Below are 27,491 nucleotides of genomic sequence, written 5' to 3' on the forward strand. Positions count from 1 at the left end.
CTTTAGTGGACAGTTCCAAAAATTCCATTTTCTTAGGGATATCAGTGCCACCTTCTGAGTGTCCTGCAACACTTTTTCAATTTTCAAAAACAGAGGATTTCTAGAGTTATCTTTGGGTAGCAACAGTCTTCCTGCCCTGCTCCTCACACATTGTGGCTCCTGTACACTACTAAGCCACCACACTCTGGCTGACAACGCTTCCTCAGGTGTCAGAGCGTATCCTTACTCCAGAGCATTTCGGTGGTGCTTCGTTGCAGCAACCAGGCTGATCCCTCATTTTAATCCCTCATGCCATTTTAATGGGCACTGTTGCCTCAGTTTAAAGCTGCTTTGTATCAGTGAAGCTGCATTCACAAGGGGGCTTGTGTTGGTAAAACAAGGCCACCTTCACCCACTTGTTCCACCTATACTCCAAGCCTCTTGCAACCTAATGCTGAGGCAGCTGCACTTCTCAGAGGCACAACCATGACAGAGACACAGTATTTATTAGAAATATTTGAGCAAAGCAAACAGATTTACTATGCTAAGGTTGCTAAATACCAAAATAGATGGATTATTGCTCTGTGCTGCTGACAGGACGCAGGTATCTTCTTAATTGTTTATCTGGCTGCAAAAACATAGATATATGTTAATAACAGAAATAGGGAAAGCTCTCACAGAAAAATCAGTTCTGAAGCTTATCTACTCATCCATGAGAACTAAGCACTGAAAAATCCTTCTTCTTTTTGAAAACACCTATTCAGATTTTTACCTAAGATTGAATAGCTCTCGTCTGCCTTTTCTCTCAAGTCCTTAATGACACCTCTGCAGAGCAAAACCTGTGCCTGGATTTTGTAGCTGTGCCAAAACACAGCTGTGACACAGGTCTCAGCCCAAACACAGAGCTGCTCTGTTGCCAGACAACATGACCAGTGAGGAACAAAAGGTTTTGTAAGAGGTTGAGGTTAAAAATCTATTAAGTTTTTTCCTTGTTAAGATAAAATTACAGAAATATGTGCCATGTGGGGTTACCTGGCTTTTGTAAGTGCTCCTGCTGCTGTGTTTTCTTCCTTCAAGGCTTTTCCCTCCCTATCATGGGTGATGCATAGTATGCCACAGGCAGGGGCAGCTGGGGACCAGTATAAATACCCTGCTCAGTCCCACTCCCTCAGTTTTACTACGCCTTTAATTGAAAGTTAGGCAGAGGCGGAAGAAAACTCAGTGCCTTTAAAAAAATGCTGGGCCAAATGCTGCCTGACCGTAAGCTCAAGCTAACTCCCATGACCTTGATTGAAATAACAGGGCTCTGAGTGGTGGAGAGACTTGGTCTGTGCACAGGGGAGTTTTTGAATGATTCCCTCATTCTTAGTGGGATTTATTTTTTTTTTTTAAAGTATTGAAGATTCAGAGGAGGAAGAAATGCTGCACACCCACCACAGAAAAGGAGGGTTTGTATTCATGTGTTTTCTCAATGCTTGCCAGTGCTGGCTTGTTGGCTGAAGGCACTTTGCTGATTGCCTCTGTGGCCAAGGGTTTAATTAGCTGCAGCTGAGGGTTTTTAAACAAATGTCCAGCTGTAGAGGAGTTGGGTCATAAAGGTGATGTTTTAGGGATGCCTATTGTGTTTCCATAATTCTTTCTTTTCTGTTAGGAAGGATTTATTTGCAAGGCTCCTTTCACAGGCACCTCTGAAAACTGCTAACATCTCAGAGCAAACATTTCTCTGTGGTGTTGTGAGAGGCTGCTCAGGAGCTTCTTTTGAAGATGTGCCAGGATCAGCTGTGTCACGCAAGTGCACGTTAATGAAAAGAAATTCAGTAACCTTAGAAGCAAGGCAGCACAAAGTTGCACTAAGGGAACAGCAAATGCTGGGATCCTTGCAGGAATCTTGTTAAGTTGATTAACTGTCAAAAATGTTTTCTACAGCGATGGGGAATATTATGTCAGTCTGTGGGCTTAACTGAAGAGACATAATGAAGCTGACATCTTGAATGAAAGTAGTGTTGTCTTTTGTTCTGTAAAAATTACCATTTGCTAAAACATCTAAAGTTGAAAGAAGAAGGAAAAAACCCCTTAAGATCTATTTCTATTTCCAGGGTAATGGTAGGTCAAAATATTTTTTGGACTTGGTAAATTATTTGTAAACATGAAGTGTATAAAAAGAAAAGAATATAATGTGTTTGTTTTTGTTTTTTTCTAAGTAAACAAGGTCTTTATAATTGTTTTGATTCCTTTTAAAAAAGGGGGGGAATGATAAAAAGCTTTTTCCTCCTACTTATTCAGTAAATTTTTTTGACTCTGTCTACATTTAGAACAATTTTCATAAAAATATAAGTAGACAGGGCTTTGTTCTTGATGTTTTTTCTATCTTTTGTCACTGCAAAACTTGGATAAACCTCTTATCACCAATCAATCTTTTTAGTTATTCAGGCAGTTTAGTTTATCTTTCCTCTTCTTCCCAGGTGCCTGAGCAGACCAATAATTTTTTGTTTACTTGAACTTTGACTGCGTCCTTCTGGACTGTGCGGAGGCAACAGTTGCAGGCCAGAGTCCAAGGCAAAAGAATTAAATTGGCTCTGTTGCGTGACAACTCCATTCAGAGGTTTGCTGCTTAATTAACTATTTCTGTTGCCTAAGAGCCATTGTCATGGTCCAGTATCCAAAGTGGAAGGAAAAGCATCCAGAGTAATGCATTTCCTGAGAGCTAAGCCAAGTCCAGAGGCACCAGAGAACAGGAAGCCCAAGGGAAAGGCGAGACTGTCTTGGGGACAGTGAACATATTTGGTCTCTCCCTGGGCAGCCTCTCTCCTTTTCCCCTCCTGTTGGCACAGCATGACCCTTTGCCAAGCTTCAGCCCCCAGATTTGGGCGGCAGCAGCAGAGGAGGCAGGAAGCTGCAGGAGTGCCAGTGGTACTAGCTAGGCTCACCTCCAGCCTACTCCTACTCATGGGTCTATGTAAGTCTGAGCCATCATCCTTGCTTGCAACCTGCCCACAGCTGGGATTTGGGATACAGCAAGGCAACTGATAGGTTAAAAAAGGTAGTGGCAAGTTAAGTTGTCAGCTGATGCCTGCATGGGTCACTGAGCTCTGCCTCTGCACAGGGTCACTGAACAAGGACCAATGCTTTTGTTAGTTAGGGATGCCTGCAAAAATGTAGCTGCAGCTGTGAAGGGAATGCAGTGAATGACATTGGTTTAGCTCAGCCACACCTGACAGAAATCTTGGAGCCTAAACTCTACACTTTCTGGAAGAGTCCTTCAAACCTGAGCTATGGACCCAACCTTAAACCAACCTCTGACTCCAGCCTTAGCCAGAGTCTAGCAACCCTTGCCACCCTTCCCCTAAGCACATCCGTGCTTGTACAAGCCTTGTGACATTCAAAATCTTCTTATGGGTGGAGGGCAGGGGATGCCGAACATTTAATGTTAGTATAACTGAAGTCTTCGTAGTCTAATAAAAAAAATGTTATTATGCAGATTGATTTTTCTGTTTGTTTTTCAAAGCAGGAAGGAGGGAAACAAATAGGAATGTTGTTATTTATGGAAAACCTCAGTAGTAATAATAATAATGAAAATACAGTCAAAACTGTTATGCGTGCACTACCTAGGACCTACCCCTTTCCCCTGGTGTCCTGCTCACCCTTCCACTGCTCCTCTGGGTCAATGTCTTCAGCCTTGGGGGAGCTGGTATGGTGAGGTGACAGCATCCCGAGTCCTTTGCTAGAAGGAGTATGGAGTCAGTGGTTTCTTCCTCCTCCTCTAGGATCCACTTAGGGTCATTTTCGTGTTCCCCAACGCCTTTTGCACTTTGTTCTTCATCAGTCTGCAATTCTACGTTACATCTGAATTTACTATATATGGTGCATTTTAACTATGTTAGAAACTGGTTTTGTTACTTTTTGTTGCTCCTAAAATGGGTTTTGTTCAGCTCCCGGGTCTGCACTTCTCTAGCTGGCCACTGTTGTGCTGGTTATAGCCCTGCAGCCATCAGTGTTATCCCATGCCCCGCCTCTGTCACCCTGTGCCTGTACTCCTCTACACCACCTCTTGTGAACCCATCTTCAAGGCCTCTGCTCTCATATCAGGCTTGTGTTTCTCTGCATTGCATCATTCTGTTAAGGTCATAAACATTTCATGTCACACATAACAGCTGTGTGTTACTACTATCTGGATAAAAGCTGTGGTTATACTATACGGAGATAAGCAGAGAAAGTTAGGCACAGCTACCAGTTCATTAGAAAATGGCTGCTACAGCAACAAATCAAACCAAATAAAAGGAAAGCTTTGAGCAGGTCTAGACAAATTCAGACAAAGCAAGCCTGATAGATCTCTGTCCTGAGGCTCTGCAAAGTCAAAGCAAAGTCTGTGGCCTGCAAAAGCCATGCTGTCCTTACAAGGCTGCAGCCCACAGTGTGTCCTGGATGCCCTGGTTTTTAAACCTGAGGACTCATGCTGTCCTGAAAAGTTACCCCAAACTTAATCCTAGCCTAGGCATCCCGTGTAGCCCCGGGGCTGAAACGTCATGTTGCCGAACATGGAGAGCAGTCCTTGGTCCAGCCGGTGAGCTTGTATCAGCTCAGTTGCCTGCCTGCATCGGGCTTTGCAGGGTCTAAGTCCCCACCTTGAGCCCATGGCATCAAGTGCATGTGGCCTCAAAATTAATCCTAGGCCTCTGCTTTCTTTCAGGATGAGTCTGTGACCCCGAACAGCCATCCCCTGTGGGATGGGGTGCTGGTGTGGGGGTCCCCAAAAGAACACAAGTTCAGGCTTGTCCAGAGACCCATGCAGGCATCAGCCTGCTGGTTGATCCCTGGTGTCTCCTCAACAGCAATGACTCAATAACATTTATTATTGATAAATAAAACCACTAATTTTTAATCCTGTTAGGCTGGAGGGGAGGATTAATTTATTTATTAATTAACATATTATGCGCTTGGCTATTGTTTCAGTAACTTACATTCCTACCTTTACGCTCACTCTCCTTCCTTAATCAGCCTGATTTCTAAGTGGGGGATACTTTGGACCATGTATGTGTTTTGGAGCTATTTAGAATAAATAAGACTTATTTGGGATTTGGTTTGGGATTTGACAGTTTTTAGTGTTGGGGGGAGGATGATGGAGGCAGAAAAAGTTTTTATGTTGGGGCTCTGGGATTAGGTCTGAGGAAGATTTGAATTTATTGCTGCATGTTTCGGAGTCCAGTTTTTTTGGAATGAGGATTGATAGAATGCTTCTGACACACGTTGGTTTCTTTTTTGGAAATAGCTATCCTGAGCTACCGTGAGCTCAGGCTAACTCATGGGGCTGCTCCTCTGAGTCTTTTCTGGAAGGATCACCCTTTTTTCCAGTGGAGCAAGTTGATGTAAAAGGCAGCTACACCAAGCTGTGGGTGTGCACTGTCATGGTCTGAGGGCATTTTTTTAAGTCTCCACCTTCAAAAGGCCCTTCACCCAGGGCTTAGGTTAGCATTTGTGCATTTTAGGCTTGCAAAGCACCTTTTTTTCCTAGTAACAGGTACAATGTTTGATTGGGCTTTGCAGGAGCAGGTTTTTTCAGTGGTCTAAATATAGAGGTAAGTCTTGCATTCAGAAAAAGAGCCCAGTTTGGTTGAACATATTCTAGCTTGATTTTGCTCTTGAGCTGATAGGAGTGCCTTTGGATAATTTGTAGTTCGAGTTAAATACAGGTTTCAATTAAAGAAGTGAGGCATTAGGGAAATAAATATTTAAGACATTTTCTATTTTCTATATTGAGCTATTGGTTATTCATTTTTAAGTCTGCAGTCTCAGAATATCTTGAGTGAAATGTGTTGAGGAAGACAGCTAGATCAGGTTTGCCTTTTTAAGCACATGTAGAGGATTAGGGGTATGGTTTAGATGCACTGGATTTGTTGGAAGTTGATGTGAACAGGTAATGTTTTATTTTGGAGGGAACTGCAGCTTTTTGCATTTGGGCTGCAGTGATGGGACATTCTATAGGAATAAGGGCTGGGACAGACAGGGAGCTGATTTGGAAATCAGCATAGGTCAATTTTGAGGCAGGCTGTGGTGTGTAAGATCTGTGCTTGAGTTCACTGAACAAGAATAAGGTCTCAGTTAGAAGAAGCCCTGAGGGCTCAGGTTTGGGACTTCTTGCCATGTTCTGTCGTACAGCAGGTGGGGTAAGATTATGGCTGATGCTGCAGTTGTGGTTTTAGCTTTTGGAGGCTGGTGACTTGAAGCACAGGGCAAGTGTCTTGGTGGGTCGTGGCAGGCTTCTGATGTCCCAACAGGGAAATGGCACGCAAACAAGTTGGGGACAGTATGGCACAGGCTGCACTAGGGCTTGGGTTAGGCTCACAATAAGGGCTGCCTTTGCTTAGACAATAAAAAATGAGGCCTTGTTAAAGGGTAGATTTAGGATCATGCTTCTGAACCTACTGACAGGTTGATGTGCTGGATACTCTGCCTGGAAGTGAGGACAAGAGGAGCTGATGGCAATCCCAATTTACCAGAGGCCCAGGCTAGCAGAGAGATTTCAGCTGGGGTTACAGAAAGTGACTTTCCTGGTTTGTGGTCATCTCAGCATGATGCTGTCTCACTTGCCTACTGCTCTGTGGAGCAAAGGTGCTACACCAGCAAGCTCAGCTCCATCAGCAAGCAGCAGCCTCCTCAGATGCACTCATCCTCTGTGGGTGGTTTGCCTGCCACTCTGCATGTTGTGCCATCCACAAGCCTCCTAGCTGTGTAGGGCTGCCTGGGCTAGGGGCCTGTGCCCTGGTCCTGTTTTACTTCCTACTGTTGATGTATTGTTGCTGATGGCGCTGGAAGCCAGATGACAGTATCCCCCAGTGTCCAAAACTGGGGGTCCTGAAAACCATGGCTGGGTGTTTCTTAACCCAGGGTCTCTTAGTATCCAGAGAAAAACCTTTCTGTCTGACTTAATTTTCCCCCATGACTACAGTAGCATTTGTATATGCATCCAGAGATGTCCTAACATTAATCAGGCTGAAAAAAATGATACCTTGATCATATGAACCATAAAATAGATGCCCTTTTGCTTAAAGTCCTCGAGGGCTTGATCTGAAAGGAATGGCTTTGGTATCCTTTGAGAACATGGACAGGCTGGGGCTCAGCATGCTACACAAGTGGGGCTAAATTTTTCTTCTAAGAGATGATGGGCAGGTAAAGGGAGAAGGAATCTGGAGTCTGCTCTTCATTTGAGGACAAATGCTTTAATGTTGTGTGCTGCTGGGCCTAATAGCTCTGACAGACATGTAGTGGTGGATTTCGTTCCATTCTGCTGGAGGTCACGGCTCTGTGCCAGTGGCAGCTGGCGTATATCCCAGTTTACAAATCAGCATATTAGTATAAGCCATCGTCATAAGAGAGAGGTTTGCAGTGGCCGTGACTGATGGATGAAGAATGGAGTTATGGTTGGACTCAGCAGCCTTCGGCAGTGAAGAGAGACCTTCAGCGGGGTCAAGAATATTTGAAATTACTTTGGCTTAAGCTACAGCAGCCTTTGTTTTCTAGTCTGGTCCTGTATTTCACCTGGATCCTATGTAGCTGAAAATTTTCCTGTTGCTATGCAATATTTTGTGTATTTAAAACATTGCCTGTGCTAACTTTTTCCAAAACAATTCATATCTTTAAGCAATTATATTTCATAATGCAAAATATCAACATTTTGCACAGCCTTTTAAAATATGTGTTGAACACATCAGATGCCACAATGTTTTGAAACTTACCGTGAAATGAACATATTTTTTGCCAATTGATTTTATTATTTTGCTTACTAACAACTCTGAGCTGGTGAAAAGGAAAATTTTTCCCCAGGTGATTTATTAAAAAGCCTGACTAATTACTTTTACAGCTCTTTGAAAAGGCTCATCATTGATAAAGAGCACAAGAGTGCAGTCCTGCCAGTAAAACTTGGGACTGTTTGGTTGCGCGAAATGTATTAATCAGTAAAGGAAGATTTTCAGAATCTGTGTGAGAGAGAACATAAAAGGAAACATCTTGATACGATCTTCATTTAAGCCCTTAAATTGCATACCTGTATATAATGTAATTTTTTTTTTCCCCTAAGGGAAAAATACCTATGATTTTTGTGTTATTAGGGTGAGAGTAAAACATTGGGAATGGAAAAGCGAAATTAATCACAGAACAGTAGATTATAGTCCAAGCCCAGATCTGAGTCTAGTGAATGGGATGAAGTGTCTTTGCTTCCACATGATCCCTTCCATTACTGTTCTTAATTTATTTTGCAGATAAACTGGGAAAAGTTAAGTCCTTGAGCTGCCTGTGCTCTGGATCTAAGCCACTTGTTTATTATGGAAAGAGCATATATCTCCAACCTTGGAGATAATCAGAACTTGACTAGGCATGACCCTGAGCAATCTGATCTAATTTTAACATTGAATCTAACTTCAAGGTTGGCCCTGCTTTGAGCTGGGATCAGACTAGATGTAGTCAGGAGGATCCTTCCCACTGAGATATTTCTATGAGTTTCTCTGTATATGTAGATATATTTGTATGCAAACAAGTACCACAAGAAGGTTACTCCTTGGCTCCAGCCTAAGGGTATAATTTTCCCTGAAAACATCAGTATGAAATTTGTCATAAGGCATTCTAGCTAAATCAGTGAGTAAAGAAAATTATTGTAATTTATCTTGCTATTCTAAAACATGTAAGTATGGAAAATCAGCTATAGGATAACTAACCTGCGTGACTAAGGGGCTACTATTTATGGATTTCTGCAGGTTAAATTTCTTTTTCCTGAGATATTTGTTTCTTGGTGGAAAAGGATCTAGAAACAGGCTTGAATCCTGGATGTTTTGGCATTTCTAGCTCCAACACAGGCAAATGTAGAAATCCTGCATGTCTGCACAGCAAAAAGTGACCTGCAGCAATGAGGTGGAGGTGGTGTCCTAATTCAGGGTGGAGGCAGGTTGTTAGTGTCTCCACCAGCCTGTCTTGACCAGCCTTTGCTGATAACCTGTTTGAGATTTCCCTAGTTTTTTCTTTTCCTCCCTCTATTCCTGCTCTCCTTCAAATTCTTTTCTCTGCTAGTTGCTGTTCTCTAGGAATAGCACTTAAATCCCATATAAGTCCTTTTTAAATGGCCATAATATGTGTGCTAAAATATATGTTCACTGGAGAAGAAAATAGTGTTAGGAGGAAAAAACCTCCTAGGACACATATTACTGCGTCTTGGTTTTTCAGATGTTCAATATGCAAACACAGAACTACTCCAGTTTTTGGAACAGAATAAACTTTGAAACTTAAATGGATTTTGACAGCTGTTCAAAACTAGAATTATAGCAAGTATTTCTTCAGTCTGATCTCCAAGGGTTTGATGATTCTTGGGTTCAGGCATTCATCTGTGAAGCCTGAAAATCTTGTAATTTAATGCTCAGCTGCATTCAAAGTTGTGTAAGAAGATGAAAATTGCTTTGCAGTGGTTTAAAGGAACAATATAATTGGGAAATTGTATAGAAGGATAATCAAAGCTTAGGATGTTGCCAGTATAAGTCAACCTAACCCTGTGACAATCCAAAGATTTACTCCATCTTTTGGCATCTGTGTGTAGGACACCAGAGCAGCAAAGTAGTTACTAGTATGTACCACTGCAGTGGAGAGAAAAACAGAAAAACCAGAAAGCCTGGATGGCAAAGTGAGGATCTCTCTATCAAGAAATTACTCAGAAATCTCTTTATTATATTTTTCATTCATAACATGAAGTTCAAGGTTTAGAATGTCCTGACATTTAGATGCAATATTTGAATGGTAAGGAGTATAACACTATTTAAAAAGGAAAATAAAAGTAGTAAGAACTGAATTGCAGCAACTATGTTCCATTAGAAATGAATTTTTGATTAAAAGAAACATAATTGATGCCAGATGGACACACAATACTGATTTCTGTAGTGTTTTGGCACAGAGGGTCACTGTAAAAACAGCATGAAATGCTGTTTCTGGAGACAAGTTCAGTTCGTTATCATGAACTGCAACATTTAAACTAGAAATGGACAAACCATAATGCAAAATGGCAGTGGCTCATGAAATCCTCTTCTATTCTCAGTTTGACTTGCTTTGGCTCCTATGAAATGAGGTAAAAAATAAAATGTACTATAAAATCCCTAAGAGCCAGCACTGAAAATCAGGCTTGCTCCCTTGTTAGCAGTTCTCTTTCATTTCTTTCTTTCTCTGAGAGATGCAGATCATCCCCAGCGAGGCAAGGGCGGGAGCAGCACCCAGGGCAGGTGCCAGCTGGGATTCTCCCCTTGGGGAGCTGGGAGCTGGGCGAGGATGGGTGCTGCGCTTGCACTGGGATGTGCAGCAAGAGCTGGAGTGAGCGGCTGCCCCAGGCAGCAGTGCTGGCAGCCAGCAGGCTAGGGGCCAGCAAGACAAGGATGTACACATTCAGCACGTTTGTGTCCTGAAAGCTTGCAGTACGCATAGCAGGCAGGGAGCGAGTGCAGGAATACATAAGGTGACATCAAGGCTATGAGGCAGAGTGCAATAGATTTGCCTTCACAGCACCCTGGCTCTCTGCTTGCCATGCTTTTTATTTATGATCATTATTTTGCAGATTGGCTTTTTGGTCCCAGGCCTTTAAAACTGGACAGAACCAGCTGTCTTCAATATCTGTTTGATGGTCAACAGGAACATGAGCTCTGGTGTAAGATGGAGACTACATAGGGAAAAGGCAGCTGCAAGTGGGTTTTGCAAGTGTCTCAAAATGCTGCTGTTTCTTCCACATGCCTGTGGTTTGAGGGCTGGTGGTGCAAATAGGCTTCACTCTCTTCTTTCCTGAGCCCCCCTTGGAGAGATAGCTTTCTGTCCTGGTTTTGGCTTGGAGACGCTGCTGCAGTACAGTTGGACTGCTAAGGCTGGCCCAGTTTGGGGTTTTCTCTTTCCCGGGAATGCTTGTGCTCCAGCCTCTTCCTTCTTATTTTCTGGTGTGATGTGATGAGGCTAGGGACAATTCCCCTGGGCACCCTTCTGAGAAAGGGAAAAACGGTCTTCCCTATGTCATAATTGGTTGCTACAAGTTTTGCATCCAAACTCAAGCCTGTTGCACATTTTGCAGCTCTGGAGAATAGTGTGCCTACCAGCACTACTAAGAGGAGCACTGTAATGGATTTCCCTCTAGTGATGAAATACATCAACTACAGATTTTTGTACCTATCTAAAGTACTGGTGCAGCAAGAATAGTTGGTTTTTTCCTTTCAAGCAGCTGCTTTGACAGCAGAGGAAAAGAGAATCAGAAGTTTATTGGATCTGGAATATTATGAAGTCAATGGATAAACAACAGGACTCTTTCCCATTACAATAAAACAGCAAAAAACCTTTTCCAAATTAAAAACAGAGTCATGCACTAGATAAGCATTTATTCCAGGTTTGCTGTTCTGGATAAAACCCACTACGTCTGAAAGCAAGATGAGTATCATAATATATTTTCTGGTGGAACAGGTAACTCATCAGTTCTTTTCTTAACGTTTAGAAAATATGTCACCTTCTCCAGACCTGAGAATGTACCTATTTTAAAAGCTGTCATCCTATGCCAGGATTTTAAAGTCGTAGCAGAAATAGATGCTCAAAGGCTCAAAATGTTAGATTCAGGTGTGGATTAATCTGATTTTGCTCAGCCAATAAAGAAATTATTTACTTAATGTGAGCACAGAATGTATTAACTTATCTTTTACACTTATTATTTTCTAAAGAACTGTTACTTTTGGAATCAAAAGTGTGTGTTATTTCCCCTAAAAAGTTTTGAAATGATTTGCTATTGTCAAATAAACATGGCAGTAGGACAAAGGTTTTAGAGATACTGAATTTCGATGCTACTCATTAAAATAACTAGACAGCCGCAAAGGAAAAGCCATTACTGCATGCCCTGAGGGACAGCAGTGTATGACCAGGTTCTGTGTGGACACAGAGTACCCGTGGGAGGCTGGCATGGAGAGTGCCCAGCCACAGCGTCACTAGTGGCTCACGCCTGGTTAGAAAGCAGGTAATTTACACCTTGCTCAAGGTGTTTCTTGTGCAGATTTCCTTGGATACAAGAAGGTGTGAACACAGGGGAACAAGGTTAGCATTCAACATTTTTGAGAAACTGGAGATGTGAATGACTTCTATCACGGAGATAGAAGAAAGGTGGTACAGTTAGGCAGGAGTCACGGAGTACCGTCACTGCACAGGGAACAGCTGTTTCTCTTCTGCAGGAGAAGATCAGAGCACATTTGGGGATTGCAGGTCCAACCGTGCTGCAATAACACACCGAGGATAGGAATCAATGGAAGAGGTTGCACGGGTGGTTGTGGAGCTGCTACAGGCAAAGGTCTTCGGGTTAGACAGTTTATTTTTAGGTGTGATTTTTTCTGGCCTTGAAGCAGGGCCGAGGCTAGCTGACCTCTTGTGATCTTTTACTGCCTTATGGCTGCATGAATGATGTTTCCTGTGGTTAAATTGTAATGTCTGATGCCAGAGGATGCATTGTGGTGCCAGATTGATTCTATGTTAAAAGTCAATCAAGAATGAAATGTGAGGAAATGGCACATTTCTAGTCCTGCTTAATTTGATGGCTGCAGAGAACTGAATGATTCAATAGTGGATTAGGTACCAAAATTTTTAATGAGTTAGGAATTAGTCACAAGTTGGTACATTTTAAAACACTGGATAGGCAGCCTAATTTGCATAAGTGCCTTGTATCCTGATTAAAACCACTTTTTTGTATATTATCCTTAGTTCTGTAGGAAGGCTTGATGCAAAGTGCTAAAGGGGGATAAGCTGTGAACAAACTTTTGGTTGACTCTGACTTTCACAGTCACTCGCCGCTTGCTAAAACCTGCTCTGAGTCTGTCCATTGAGAAGACCTGAGAGAAGGGGTGAGGCAGGTCTGAAGGGATAGTGAGCTTTCAGACAGCCATCTGGGACATGCCAAACACAGTTCTGGAGGGTTGCATTGCCATAATGTGCAGCTTTGGTAAGGGAGTCCATGCTCGATGCGTACCCTGGGACCACCTGTGGCTTGAGGGGGGAAAGCACCCCCTGCCTCCAGCCTCTGGGCTGTGGCAGTAGGGCTGAGATGTGGTGTGGACAAGACAACTGATGTGGTTTAAGCATCTTGGTTCCAGTGATCCTTGGAGGTTTTCAAGGCCCAACTGGACAAAGCCCTCAGCAACCTGGTCTAACCTCAGAGCTGCGAGCAGGAGGTTGGACTGAGACCTCCTGAGCTCCCTTCCAGCCGGAACGGTCCTGTGAGCCTGTGACCAAGTGCTGGGCTGCTGCTCCCTTCCAGCTTGCTCCTTCAGTGATCTGCCTCTCCCACAGGCCCCATCTCTCGCCACACACATTATACTCCTATTATTTAATGTGTTTTCATCCACAGAATACTCAGCATAGTGCAGAAAGACAGGGTTAACAAATATTTAAAGAGTTTCCACTTATTTCTTTATGTATTTTGAAGAGCAGTATTTTCTGCAAACCTGGTGAGGGGTGGTGGGGGAAGCAGGGACATTATAGTTGCCAGATACTATGCACATCCTGTGTACTGTAGTCGTTACAATTAGAAAAAAAACATGCACCACCCTGGTAACTTTAAATTTCGGTCTCAGTGTTATGAGATATTTATGCAAATACATAAAGTCACAGCAAAAACATTTCCCAAAGCTGGAAGGGTTCGGAATCTGAAAAATAATCAGCATCACTTTAGGAAGACCTGAAATTCATTAAATATTTAAACTAGTCTCTCTGAGGATTTTAATTATATTTAAAGAGCAATTCTTCTCTTGCACACGACAAGAATAGTGTCTTCTGTGTCAGTAAATTTGCATCCAGGCTGTATGTGAAGTCATTTATGCATATTTTAGAAATTAAAATAAATTATTTCTGGCTTTTAGAGTTGTTAGCATCACAATACTGATGTAAAAAGACCCATCTGTAATTAGATCTTTTTCATTCCCTCTGATGAGATCACATCTTCAAATGTTAATTTTGGATGTATTACCATACAAAACTTCAGGGCACCTCTCTCTTTTTTTTTTTCAGCAGCACATTAAATGCATATCTCCTCAGCTTTACTTGCAATAACTGGGGATTTTTCTGTAAAAATTCCCTAATGTAGGCAAGACCCATAGGCTAAGAGCTCAGAATAAATTGTTTTTCTCCTGCAAGCGCACTTGGGACCAGAATTGATGTTGTATTGCAATCAGGAAGCCAGTCAAAAACTCTGAAGCCACTTCACAGTTTTCAGCACAGGTTAAATAGCTTAGTAAAGAGTAGGATAGAGTTGGTGCTGCTGGAACGTGGAAACCTTCTCTCCTGTGAGACCTTAATTAATGAAGATGAGAAAAGAAAAAAAAAAAGGAAAAACCCTAATTTGACAGCTCTCTGGCAGGCATTGCGGGGCTGACTATGTAAGGACTGTTTGACCTTGTAAAGTCAGCAGATTTAAAATGCATTTTAGAGACAGTGTAGGTACCCAGCCTCATTCCCACACTTGCTTAAAGCCTGTCTGTTCGAAACAAACTTGCATCTTCAGGTATATATAAACGCTTACGAAAAAAATGCATCAGAGGTTTTATTTGAGTAGATTTTGATAAATTTTTTTTTTTTCTGAGTTGTATTCAAAATACCTATTTTGTGCCTGTACATTTCTTTAATTATGTCCACGCAACCCTGTATGATTTCAGTTTCTTTAAGGCAAGAATTGTTCTCTTACAGCCATTTTGGCTTAAGGCATGCAGTAACATTCCTTAAATCAGGAAACACAGACCACGTTCTAACCAAATGCTTTACAGCAGCAAGATGCTAAAGCAGCTTTGCTTGGTGTGTCCAAAACTCTCATTTCAGAGAAAAACAAGAAGAACAGACCACAAAAGTTTTAGATAAATACAAGGAGAGGAAAGCTGTTAAACGTGTTTCGGTGGGTAGTTGCATGTGTCAGAGTACTATAAGGCAAGGCGTACAAAACTGACTGTAGACATAAGCAGCTCCCGGGGATGAGTGGTGTGTCACTGCGTATGTTCTGGAGAAGGGTTTAAAGCACAACCGGGCTGAAATGTCCCAAAAGAATCAATTGTGATTTATTCATCTAAAGAATAGGATTCAAAATGCTTCTCATTTGATCTCATTCCTGATAAATCTGATGAGAAGTGGGACAGACTCCACTAGGCAGGCAGCTATTGCTGCTGCCCTTGTAGCAAAAGAAAGGAGCTATTAACTTTCTGCTAGTAACATACAAATGTTTCTGTGCCTCGAACTACCAAATCAATCACATATAAAAATGGGCCTCACATACAAGAACAGGCCAGCAATTCTTCTTCTTTGGAATTTATTCTCTTCTGTTATTTGCAGCTAGCAAACTGCCATCCCAGGCCTTAGCAGGAGCTATGAGTGAACCCGGGCAACCCATCACCTCCAAGGGACGTGGCTGAGATAAATGCTATCAAACTTTCTCTGCAGTATGCCAGCAGTTCAGTCTCACAAGCAGCACATCTATAAGCTGGTGAACAATATGAGTTAATGGTGAATTTGAGAGAGTGTTTTCTCTCAGTCCTGGGTTAAAAAATTCTTTACCTGCAGCTGAAAAATATTTAAGGTAACACCAGTACATATACATGGATTTTGCAGGCAGAATGAGTTACCCTAACAATTGGGTCTTACTTTTCATAAATAAAAAGCATTTTTGAAAGCATTTTTTACGAGATCAGGAGTTGATACCCTCCATGAAAGTAAAGCAAGCAAAGTGAGCTTGTTCACATTTGCACAAGACGGATTCTGAGATGTCTGTTCTACTCTGTGTATGTCCTAGAGAAGGTGCTTCTGTTGCCTTCAGGTTTTTGGGTGGACCTCTCCTGTAGCCTACAAAAGTACTTATTTACAACATTGCTATAGAAGTGATGAATTTTAAATTAGTTGCATTTTTAAGCTAAAATGCTCCTTTTTCCCATTCAACATGGCAGTTAAGATTTTTCTGGAAAACCAAATTTAGTGTAAAATCATGTAAAGTTTCTGTAGTATGAATGTTTATTCATTCCTAGAATTCTATTTTTTGGGGAAAAACACATTATTTTGTGCAAACTTCTCACCCAGAATGTCATAGAGAAACCTGTATTTTTCTAGACCTGTGTTATTTTCTGTTAGGCAATGGTTTGGCTGCTCTTAACCTGGTCATGTTTGAATACGCCCTTTCTGTCATATTTGAAAGCTCAGACATTGGGCACTGTTGGTCTGTGGGCTCATTAGTGTGCATTTTTTAATTAAACAAATTAAGAAATGGAACAATCCAGGAAAGGAAAGGAGGAAATTCTGTTGTTGTAGCTCCTCAGTGGTATAAAATCGTGGTTGGTACGACTAGGTCAGAGAGGGACTGACACCCTCTCTTCCAGTACAGAACCAGGGCATCAGGTGAAGCGGCCTGGGGCCAAGCGCAAAGGATACGACTGAGGCAGGTCTTGTTGCCCCAGCTGGTGGAGCACCACTGGAGATGAGATCCTGGCCTAGGTGGTTCCTTGGATTGAATCAGTACAGTTTCTTCTCATATTTTCTCCTTTCCTTTACTTTGAGGGGGGAAAAAATCTGTTGTGGTAAGAAGTGGATGAAGTGGTCAAAGCCCTGACCAAGCCGGTCTGAGTTCAGAGGTTGGACTGAGGTGCCCTGAGCCCCCATCCAGCTGGCATTATCCTGTGGTCCCAACGGACAATTTTTTTTCATGCGGAATGACTCTTAGCCTTTATTCAAATATAGGCAAAATTTTGTAAGGGTAACTTTGGGTGAAAAATAATCAGCCGGATTGAGTTTGAGAACTTTCCCACTGTTTATGAAAATTTATTTTCGTTTAAATTCTAATTAAATAACTTCTGGTGACTTCCCAGTGTATCTCGGGTATAAGAATCCCCTGACATTTGCCTGCCCTTGTTTAGTAATTTATTCAGGGAAAAGATGATCCTGTTTTACATTTCTGGAAAGTCCCTAGCTGTTGTTTATAAGCATGCTGCAGATATTTAGTAACAGCATATTTTTGACTTAGTTTCCATTTCATTTGTTTCCATTTCATTTATTTCCTTTTAACATTTCTTTGGATATTGGCGGTGCTGGCTGGGGATGTGAGATGTGTTAGCTTCAGATTACTTTCGTAAGAGTATGTCTCTTCCATGACTTCTCAGGTCTAAAAGCACAGTTTGCAATTTTGGGACACAGCTGAAGCTGAAACGGTGCGTGCGCGCTGGTTTTCTCCAACAAACACTCCATTGTGCAAGTACATCGAAAGGTCTTTGGATTCTAAATTCTTGGCAACTTGTGAAGCTAAATATGTGCTGAGAACAGCTGCTCAGAAGAGACTGAGTAATTGCCTTAATCAGACTTGAGAGGAGACGTGGCTGGTGCCTGCAATGCAGAGGGGAAGCATTAGCGAGGGAGCAGGGCCGAGGGCATCGCTGTTACCTCCCTGGGGCACCGAGTGGTGTATGATAACCTAATGTGTGTGTGGGTGGGACCCATGCGTTTCCGGATTTTGTCGTGGGGCTATGCATCCTGGCGAGTGCAAAGATGTGTTGGGTGCCTACATTGTTCTGACACAAGGTTGCACTGACCTTGTGGTGTCCTATGGGTACTTTACCTATAATGATCAATTTAGCAAACAGGAGTCTAAGCATTAAGGTCAAAGGCAGTGTTAAGAGCAGATTCCAGCAAAAGCCTTCGATGAAACAGAGGCAAGCTGTAGCCATGGGGGACTTGAATCGCAGATGTGGAGGTTGTGTGCTCTGTGGATTCAGAAAACATTGCTGGGTGTGCTCCCTGCCCCGTGCAAAAGTGACAGATCACACACAGGGTCTGCACGGGCTTTTGGACAAAGCTGGAGGAAAACTGTTGAGCGTAGTTTCTGTGGGTGCTGATGACTTCTTCAACTGCGTCCATTTTGATTTTATCTGAGCTTTTGTCTATTCAGTACAAAGTGTTTGTACTGGGTTGTGAGAGCATGATATCTGGCCTGAGCAACAGTAAGGTTCAGCATTGGCATGGCATGAACCTAACACATCTATGCTGCTTTGGCTGTCTCAGATTTTGCAGATGTCTCCCCAGCACTGCTTTGTACAGTGAAGACATATCCTTAGTTTTACATGCTGCCACAATACTCCTGGAAGTATAGGCCTTCAGCATATATGTACCGTGTGTTCTTTTTAACGCCTTTTGGGTGTACAGAAGAAGACCTGGCTGGTTTCAGTACTTGCTTGTTGCAACCTTCTGCACAACCATTTTTCAGTGAAACACCAATTTAGATTTGCCAAACCCTCTGCTCCCATATTCTAGTAGCAAAGCAAAGCAATTCTTGCAAGCACTTAATGATAAAGGGGTAGGATTTTCCCAGCTACTTCTTTGGAGTATAGACATGTGCCACATGTGCCACAACTGTAAGTAAAACATTGAACTCTCTGGCATAAAAGGAATCAGATGCTTGTTCAATAATTGGTAGTGTAAAGCTTTCATTTATTATGACTGCCAGGCAAGAGTCAAGGTGAAAGCCTTAATGTGAGTGAACCCTTCAGTAATGAACCCTCATTAAAACAAATCTTTTTTTATAAGGCTGCCATCTAATAACCTTCAATCTCTGTGTATTTATAGAATGCCCACCTAAAGACTCAAAGGAAAAGAGGAGTTTGAACTTAATCTTTTTCCTTCGCTTTTCTTTGTGAGAGAAGGAAGAGCGTGGAGCTGTACACCCAGGTCAGTGGCACACAACCATCCCCGTGCCCAGGGCAGGATGAACGGCAGGAGGAGACCAAGCGCTTCAGCTGTCGGTGTGCAAACTCCCTGTTCCCCCAGCTGTGCAGAGATACACACCGTCGCAGATGAGGGCAAGGGACTGCTGCTAGTGTGGCTTCGTTGTAGGAAACAAGAATAAAAGTTGTGTGTGAAAAATAGAATTGTGTTGGTGAAAATACTCTGGCTCAAATAAGGTATTTACTAGTTGAAAAAATGGATGGCTGCATTTCAGGAAATTTTCAGAGGATTGTACAAGCACTAAAAGCTACTGTGATTTCATCTAATAGTTTTAAGGTTTTCTCCTAACTGACTAAGAACTGTGTTAAGAAATACTGCATAGGCTGTATACTCAGTATATGGTCATGTAAATTAGTGTGCACTTTCTCTTGAATTTTGCCATGATATGCTAAAATACTTTGCATTGGCACTAGAAAAAAGGGTATGTGTTTTGAACTAATAAGCTGCTTCTGCTTTAATGGCGGCATGACAGAGAAGGATTAAAAGTTATTATCTCTCAATAGTTATTATGTTTTCATGTTTACATTCCTGATGGTTATTTTGCAATGCAACACATTTTAATTAGCATGTTTGCCGTTATGCCAATGAAGCTATTTCAAATTCTTTCTTCCTGTGTTATTCAGGATCCGTGCATGCAGGCTGTCCTGCCAGGATGAATTCCAGGCAAGTGTGCGATTAAATATCTGGGAAGAGCCATCCAGGCAGAGGTAGTTCAGTTAAGGCAGTAGGAGTTTTGCCATTGACTTACTGACTCTAAAGTACTACCCATGGACTTTGGAAGACATTTCCTCAGTTCTCAGAAACTGTTAGGCATACCCAACACAATAGCTCATTCTTTCGCCTGCTATGGGCCTTTTACCACTATGTTAATCTCAGTTATAACAGAAGATTTGTGCTGAATCTGTTTCCTGTTCACACAGAAAAATTTTGAGTTATTTGACTTTAGCCAGAGTTCATACTATCCTCTTAGGGGCTATGTGAATTTGGTATGAGTCATAGTTTGCTGACATACAGCACGGAAAGACAAATAGTCCAGCCAAGACTGCTGGTCATCAGAAAAAGTTTGTAAACCCATCAGCCTTGTTTGGAAGCTGTTTTCCCATTTTACAGTATGTAACTGTAGCTGTGTAAAAAGTGACACGTGATGTAGACAAAAGCACTGTGAAATCTTATACCTGCTTTTTCTAAAGATCAGCTGAACAAGGTAGGTTATGAATAGAGAAAAAATATTGGTCTTGTTCAGAAAAAAAAAACCAAAGAAACTGCATTTCCAGCTACCTTTAATCTATTTTTCATTCAGGATAAAATGCCTGTCATTGCAACATGGTGATGTAGTGTGAAGCATTAGATAACCACAAAACAGTTTTGAAGCAAAGACTGATTTTTATGTGGTGATGAATCCCAAAGAAAATAGAGCATCAGCAGATCTGAGGCAGCAGACATTACTGTGTTGAGTCAGTTGATGTGAACTTTCCAGCTGTCAATAAAATTCAAGCCGCCTTTTGCATGTCATAAATTCTAAAGAAACTGCCAAAGGGAAGAGATTTTTCCGTTTCTAGATATTTTCTGTACTTCTATAAGAAAGAAGCAGCCCTAGCTCCACTTCTTTAGGAACTGCCATATGATTTTCATTGCCCTGTGCAACCTCAAAGACATCCGTTCCATGGCCAACACGTGATCAAGCACTCTCAGTGGAACCAAAACAATGAAGATTAAACAATTAAATTATATTTTCAATTATAAATAATCCTTATCTTGCCCACCAAGAGTTCTTATATCAAAAAGAAAGATTTAAAGTATCTAATCTACTTTTCCTACTTTATTTTCTTGCCTATTCCTTGAATTTGATTAAACTTGGAAAATAAAAGTGAACTTTTCTTTCCCTTTTATTTATAGATTTCTACTTGCAGTCCAACAAGAGTTTCAGTGCTACTCTTTTTTTTGAAGAGATGTGCATAAATCCTCTGTTTCTGGAGTCAAATGATTCATCCAAGATTCTCATTTCACAGGTTTGTAGGCTCTATGACTGTGATGAAAATCAGAGCATATTAAAATTTAATTCAAGAATCTAAATAGGGAAAATAAAAGGATAAGAAATTTGTGAACAGGTGATGTTAACATCACAGTTTGTGACAAACTAAAAAGATCACTTAATAAACAAAATTTTGTTAGGGTTGATAAAACTCCATTTTCTTAAAAGGGCATTACTATTTTTTTCAGTGTCTTAAATTCTGAGCTTGCAAAATCTAGAAATGTCCTTTGGAACATAACATTTATTCTAAGATTCTTCTTTTCCAAAGTTTTCAGTCAAACAACTGAAGACAAGAAGAATTCTTATGTGGATCGTGAGGAACCCGCAGAGACATCAAGACCACCAGGTAAGAAAGTCCTACAGAGACACATTGATATTTGGAATAGATGACGTTGGACATCAGAATTCTGCTGACTTTCAAAGTCTGAAGATAGCAGATGATGAGAGAACCTGAAACCTTTTACCTTTTCAAATAAGCTACTCGATTAATGGTCTTCCAGAGTAGATAGACAAGAAAAAAGTTTAGAAATGTTGTTTTACAGCTCTTCACTAAGCTCTGGAGTGCTAGAGATAACTGTAAAAGTAATAATGTAATGATTAATAATTTTAGTAACTACTAAAATATTATTTACAGAAGTCTGAAAATCAGTTGCTGCAAGCCACAGAAGTAGAGGTAGTAGCAGAGAGACAGACAGTTGTATCGCTGAAATCATTAATGAGCACACATGTGAGTACATCAGGTGCTGAATATTGTCATTGACTGCCCAGGCAGGGAAACGTGGCTCCTTCCAGTTCTGCATGGAAGTGGTAACAGGGCCAGCTGGAGCAGAAGACAGAGAAGAGTGGGAAAAACAGTTCCTCAGACTGTGTGATAGCATATTTCAAATTTACAGTGAAAAATGTTCACTGTTTTCAGCACTGGTAGGTGAAGAAATAGTAATAGATACAACATACAACCACTGCTGCTCATGAGGGATAAATGCTGAATATGGCTAGAGCTGTTTCCAGGAAAGCAGTTATTTGTATTTTTTGTTCGTCATTCAGTTGCAGAATGGCGTCCGGAGGACCAAAAAGACATCGAGGCTGACAGAGTGTAACATGTGGGATAAAAAGTCTCATTTTCTTGACTCTTAAGTAACTTCTCTCCAATATCTGTACCTGTGCACCTCAGTGCTACTGGCTCTTCTCTGATGGATGTCATTTTCTGACGCTTGCTTTATAGCTGTTCAGCAATTTTATTGCCCTACCATCTGTTCTAAACAGTTAAAGACACTTTTATTCTCAATCTTTCTTCAGGGATGCGCAAGAGGCATCTGCCTCTGAACATTTAAAATTTCCTAACGTACGTTTACAAATTATTTATGCAAAATAACTCTGATGATACATTTTCAGCAGGATTTACAGATGTCTGACAAAAATGTTATTTGCTTACACCTTTAAATAAAACAGTGTTGAATCTGGCATGCATGCCAACATGGAAAACTGCTCATATTGTATAAGTAATTAATAAAGTTAGGCTTGAAATTAGTGGAGTTCTTAACCGAAATCCCTGATTTTAAACTCGCTCTGAAGTATTTTGCTGAATGAGGACCCTTGAATAACTTCCTACTGCAATTTTTTGAATCTGTAGTCCGAACATTGCTAAATCTACAGAACACATTTTACCAAGACTTTCCATCACAAAGCTCTGTGTAAACACCGATTAATCCAGTTACCATATTAGGAACTCTGAAGTGGAAAAAGAGACTTGTTGAAGGCATCAGAGTGGATTTAATGAGTCTGAGCTGAGCTTAAAACTAAGGAGTTTCAGCCATTAGGCCCTGGAAATAAATCTTCTCCTGACCCAAGTGATCAAGCAAAGAGATGATGGATCCTGGTGGGTCCTCACTCCATCTGCCATCAGCCTTCTCCCCAGCGTATCTGCAGAGTGCAATTTGTAAGTTAAACTGTTTACACAGTGACCTAAGACGATTTGGTAATTTTTTCAAATTGTTCAAATGGTAGCAGTGCATGGGAGTTTGCAAACATTTGATAAGAGGTGTTTCTAGACACCTTGGGAAAACATCCTCTTCTATTGCTGTAGATCTCTGCTCCAGCCCGTGCTTATCACCTTTTCTATGGCGACTGTAAAAACCTAAAGGCTTATGGACATGACTGGGTGTAACTGAGACACAGTGGCTGAAGGAGCCACCTATTCCCAGGGTGAGGTGGGATGTGTTAATTAAAGCAGATCTGCCAGTCCCTGCCCCTGCCACAGGCATCTGCTGGGGCTGCTGCAATTACTGAGGATAAGCGACCAGTGCTCTCAACATACAGGAGGATAAAATAGAACAAATCAATGTCAGAACAAATTTCTAAATAAGTTTTTTTTTTAGTTATTCATATTCTTCTCTATAGCAATATCTCACAGCTCTGCCTTAATCAGAAGTCATCTCCTGGGTGCCCAAGTAGAGGTCCTAGTCTCCCCGCGGGAGCTGTGTTGGGTCTGCCGAATGGATTTTGCAGCCACACAACTCCAGTTCAGTGTCGAGCTGCTCAGCTGGCTTCACCTTCCTGAGCGTGAAGTATGCAAGGATCTGTCAGCACACAGAAAAGTTTTGGTCAAGAATAAGTAAGATGTTACCTCTTAAAAATGTGATGAAAAAGTTTTCCAAGAAAACTATTTCCTGTTGCTTGCCATAAATCCTGGAGGAAAGGGTGGGTTGCTGGGAAAAGGCTGTTTGTGAGGCTCTGGGGGATTTCCTGCTGCCCAGCAGGAAATCTGCATGGATATGACCCAGCAGCCAGGGCAGAGTGGGATACGGTCACCCTGGGTGCGCGGGCTTCGGCACCTGAAGGCATTTGATGGTGCCATGACCCAGGAAGGGCTGCCAGTCCCAGTTACTAGGGGATAGCCACAGGCAGAACCCATCGGCGCTGGCCTGTAGGAAGCAAACAATCACTTTTTGGTGTAGTGGCAAAATTTGCCTGGATTTTCATGGGGATAAAAGGCCACATTTCTGCAGCAGAAGCTGTCTGCAGGAAAATCTGAAATCCCTGCTTCAGACTGGATGTTGCTGGACCTGCCAGAAGAGGGTCTTGGTATTTTACATCAGGCAGAGGAGAAACGAAGACATGTTTTTTGTTCAGCATTCGCCCCAGAAATGGGCGAACTCTCTTGGCTGAAGCTTTTGGTGAAGGAATGTGTTTGGAAATCGGCTGTTAACAGATGCTCATTGTGTAAAATTTAATTCCAAGTTGTTAAACAACTGTAAGCAGGACTTTTCTAGCTTTTATAGTCGGAGCTATTGCTTTGTATTCATCAAACAATAATTGCTAATACTGTGTGCCTTCTGTTCTCTCTGTATGCCCTTCATTCTGTTCAAATTTCTAACAACATAGCAATGCTGTCAAATTTGAAATGCAGCAGCTGGAAGACAAAGAGACCATCCTTAATGGCATAATTTTCATGCAAATACCATGCTCAGGAGGCTAATTGTAAAGTTCACTTACCTGAAAGACAGAAAACCGCTTTGCAAACAAGTGTCTTCTCCAGGCCAGTATATTTGAGGTAGAAATCTTTTACTGCTCATAATACTTTGACTTACTTGTCAGTCACTCATGAAGAAAAGCATTAAGTTGAAGTGACTGAGTCCATAGCTCCCACGCTGTTGCTTTTCTGCTTCAAACTGGACTTGATTTCTCACAGGGACCCCACAGACCCTTCTCCAGGCCACTCTTTCACAAGGCCAAAAAGTCCCTGGGTGCTGCTTTCCCCTCTGTCTGGACCCCTGCCGCTGCCAGCAATGCTGTGGGTGATGGAGAGGAAGATGGAGAACTACTGTCAGCCCAGGACAGCTGCCTGCTCTGTGGGCTGTGCTTACCAGGACCACAGCTTTTGATGGACAAGAGCAGTAAAGGGCTTGCTATTCAGTGTTAACACCTCTGAGATACCCACTGGCTCATCTACAGTGCTAGTGTTCTAGAAAGAGAAGTCAGAGCCTGCCCAAATCAATTTAATCAACCAGGGATATAAATATTATTACTGGAAAATGCCATGATGCTTGAGTCCTCCCCACAGCTTTCCTGACTGAGCTACCTGTCCCAGACAGTGGCTGGTCTGCGTCTGATACTGAGGAACCTGAGAGGGCTTTTAGGGATAATGACTGGTGTCTGAGAAGAATTGGGAAAGCCAGGGGAAGTACAGACATCTAAAAATAGTTTTTCTGCTAAGTTGGAGTTAATCTGTTTACACTGGGCATGTCTGTATGAAAAACAGTAATTTCTGCAAGTGTAAATGTCATATACAGTTTAAAGAACCCTCTGATATAATACATTTTTTTAATGCAAACTCCAGGTGCAATTAAAGTCAAATTCAAATTTTAACAGAAGCATCAAAAATACTTTCCATGTGAGCGTGCAGGCCTATTTACACAGTTGCCTCTATTGAGTAGCGATGTCTGTGGAAATATTTATAGGCTCCATTAATTGGGACAGGAAAATAATATGTATCTGTTTAGCTTTGCACACTATCGTGACATTCTTCAAACAGTAATGCATTTGGTGTTTGCCTTCGCAGGGCCACACTGGAAATGCTGTCCAAACAAACTAAGGATGTGAATTGAGACAGCAAACCAAACTGCATTCTGCAGGTTTATGTGGACACTGTTAGATAGAACTACAGTGTCCTTAATTTGATCTGCTTTAGTTCTCCTTGGAAATTAAGTAAATGAAATTAAGGCCACTTTAATTTTTTAATTCTGAATGCAAATATCCACACAAAAGTGTAAAGAAATTAAACTAAGCCATCTCAAAGGACCCATCCACATGGATTTTCCTGAGGGTGCCTCCAGAAAGGATACAATGATTCACATGTGGAGTTCAGGGAACATTTTGAAGGCTGACACCTGCAGCTCCTCTCTTTTCATTTATCATCTCTCTGTGCTGTTGCCCAGAGACAGCAAACATTCATTCGTTAGCTCACTGCCATAACTAAAACCACTGTGGGTTGCCACTGGGGTTCTGATTTTGGGAAATGAAGGTACGTGATGGAAGGGTGGACACCTGGCAGGGAAAGTGCAATGGTTGCTTTATATGCAACATTGGTATTTTTTTCTTTTCCAAAAGAGATGAAAATGAGGGCTCGCTTTACATTCATAGTTGGATTATGCTTGAGTAATTGCATAGGCAAAGAAACTAAGACACAAAATGCCTAAGAGGTTTACCCTTATTAAAAATGTTTTCTAGGTAGAGAATAATTTTACAACCAGAGAGGGAAGCGAAGGCTTAAGAGGGGATTCAGCTTCAGCATCCAACCTGGCAGTGGGCGGCTTAGCCACTGGGCCATCCTGAGAAATGCAGGCAGGACTGCCACAACAGTGTCACCCAAAATTTTATGACCATATCTTGGGGAGCACCTCCTGTGAGACTCTGATAGAGCACTGAAGTGAAGTACCAAGCCAAGCGGAAGTACAGAGACCTCTTGGTTTTTTTGAAGTATCAACTCATCAGACTTCTGTAAAATGGGCTGTGTCGTGGGGGGTATATGCAGCTTCTGGGTCACAAGATAAGGAGCTCAGCACAGAAGGAGGTTTTGCAGAGGGTGACTGTGAGGTAGTTTTGTGATGAAGCTTATTCTTGGTTAGCTGATCCTGGACATGCCCCATGCAAGTGAGGGCATGCTGGGGAACACACAGAAGGGGAAAACTGAAGAATGCATTAAAAAAAAACAACCCTAGATGCTTCACTTGAATTTTTGTTGAGGTGTGGGCTTGTCTTTGATGTAATGCAGGTCAGTTGCCCTTACATCTGTCACCTTCACTGTTTTTCTTATCAACTCCTTGGATTATGGAAGAAAATGTTTATATTGTGGACCATGAGACTGCCAATGAAATACATTTGTTAATTCTGTGTTGTTTGGTTTTCTTTTTTCCCCAAGCAATAATTGAAACTCTTTCTTTAACAGTTTTTTATGATGAAGTGTAGAAAATAGGTTGAAACTTATTGCCTAGAACGTTGAGGAAAGGTACAATGTTCAGATCAAGCAGTCACAACCTCCTTTTTAATATGAAAATATGCTATATACAGCATAAAGTACAGTTCGCGTTAGAAACTTCAGTTTTCATGGCTTGGAACCATAAGCCGTGGGCCCTGAAACCATGACAGCACAGACCCACAGCTGTTGATAGAGCTGCCATAACCGGAGTGCTACAGGGAGCACAGGTCTGTGGGATAGTTGCTAAAAGCTGCTGTCTAAAAATTGCTGAGGATGGGGAACTCTATCTCATTACTGAAAATATCTAGTAATTAAAATAGATGGGGAAATAGCCACCCTTCTTTGTACTTTCATTTTTCTTTGCTTTTGTGTGAAGGCTTGAAGGCAAAAGATCTGGCAGTGCAAGGCTGTCATTCTTTGGTGTCTAGAAAGGTGGTGCTAAACTACAAATTATAGCAAAAGCCGAGGGAACGTGCATTCTTTGCACATAAAGAAGGACTTAATGAGGTACTGTTTCCTGAAATCTGGAAAGATTGTAGAGGGAATACTGTAAGGAGTTGAAAAGAAAGGTGAACAGGCTTAGGGTAGTATTATTTATTGTCTCCTAATCAAGATCCCAGTTCAGAGTTAGGAAAGCTCAATCCTTTCTGCAGCATCTGTTACTTTTGTCATATGAGAAGAATCAAGATCTGCTCTCAACTTTGTGACTTTTTTCCATGATCAGTGAGAATCTGT

General features: G+C 41.7%; 1 long non-coding RNA gene across 2 annotated transcripts; it reads left to right on the forward strand.

The window, feature by feature from the left end:
* The first annotated feature begins 935 nt into the window (after positions 1-935).
* LOC142053934 (uncharacterized) lies at positions 936-26,691 on the forward strand. Of its 2 annotated transcripts, none has more exons than XR_012659379.1 (5): positions 936-1,427; positions 19,374-19,413; positions 20,647-20,759; positions 21,051-21,128; positions 21,827-22,259. It is a non-coding gene; the product is annotated as an uncharacterized LOC142053934 (long non-coding RNA). The 2 variants fall into 2 exon arrangements; XR_012659378.1 differs by lacking the exon at positions 21,827-22,259 and adding an exon at positions 26,009-26,691 and having other exon boundaries at positions 938-1,427.
* Positions 26,692-27,491: the final 800 nt, after the last annotated feature.

The sequence above is a fragment of the Phalacrocorax aristotelis genome, chromosome 2 (assembly GCF_949628215.1).
Source record: "Phalacrocorax aristotelis chromosome 2, bGulAri2.1, whole genome shotgun sequence".
In the NCBI taxonomy this organism is placed as follows: domain Eukaryota; kingdom Metazoa; phylum Chordata; class Aves; order Suliformes; family Phalacrocoracidae; genus Phalacrocorax; species Phalacrocorax aristotelis.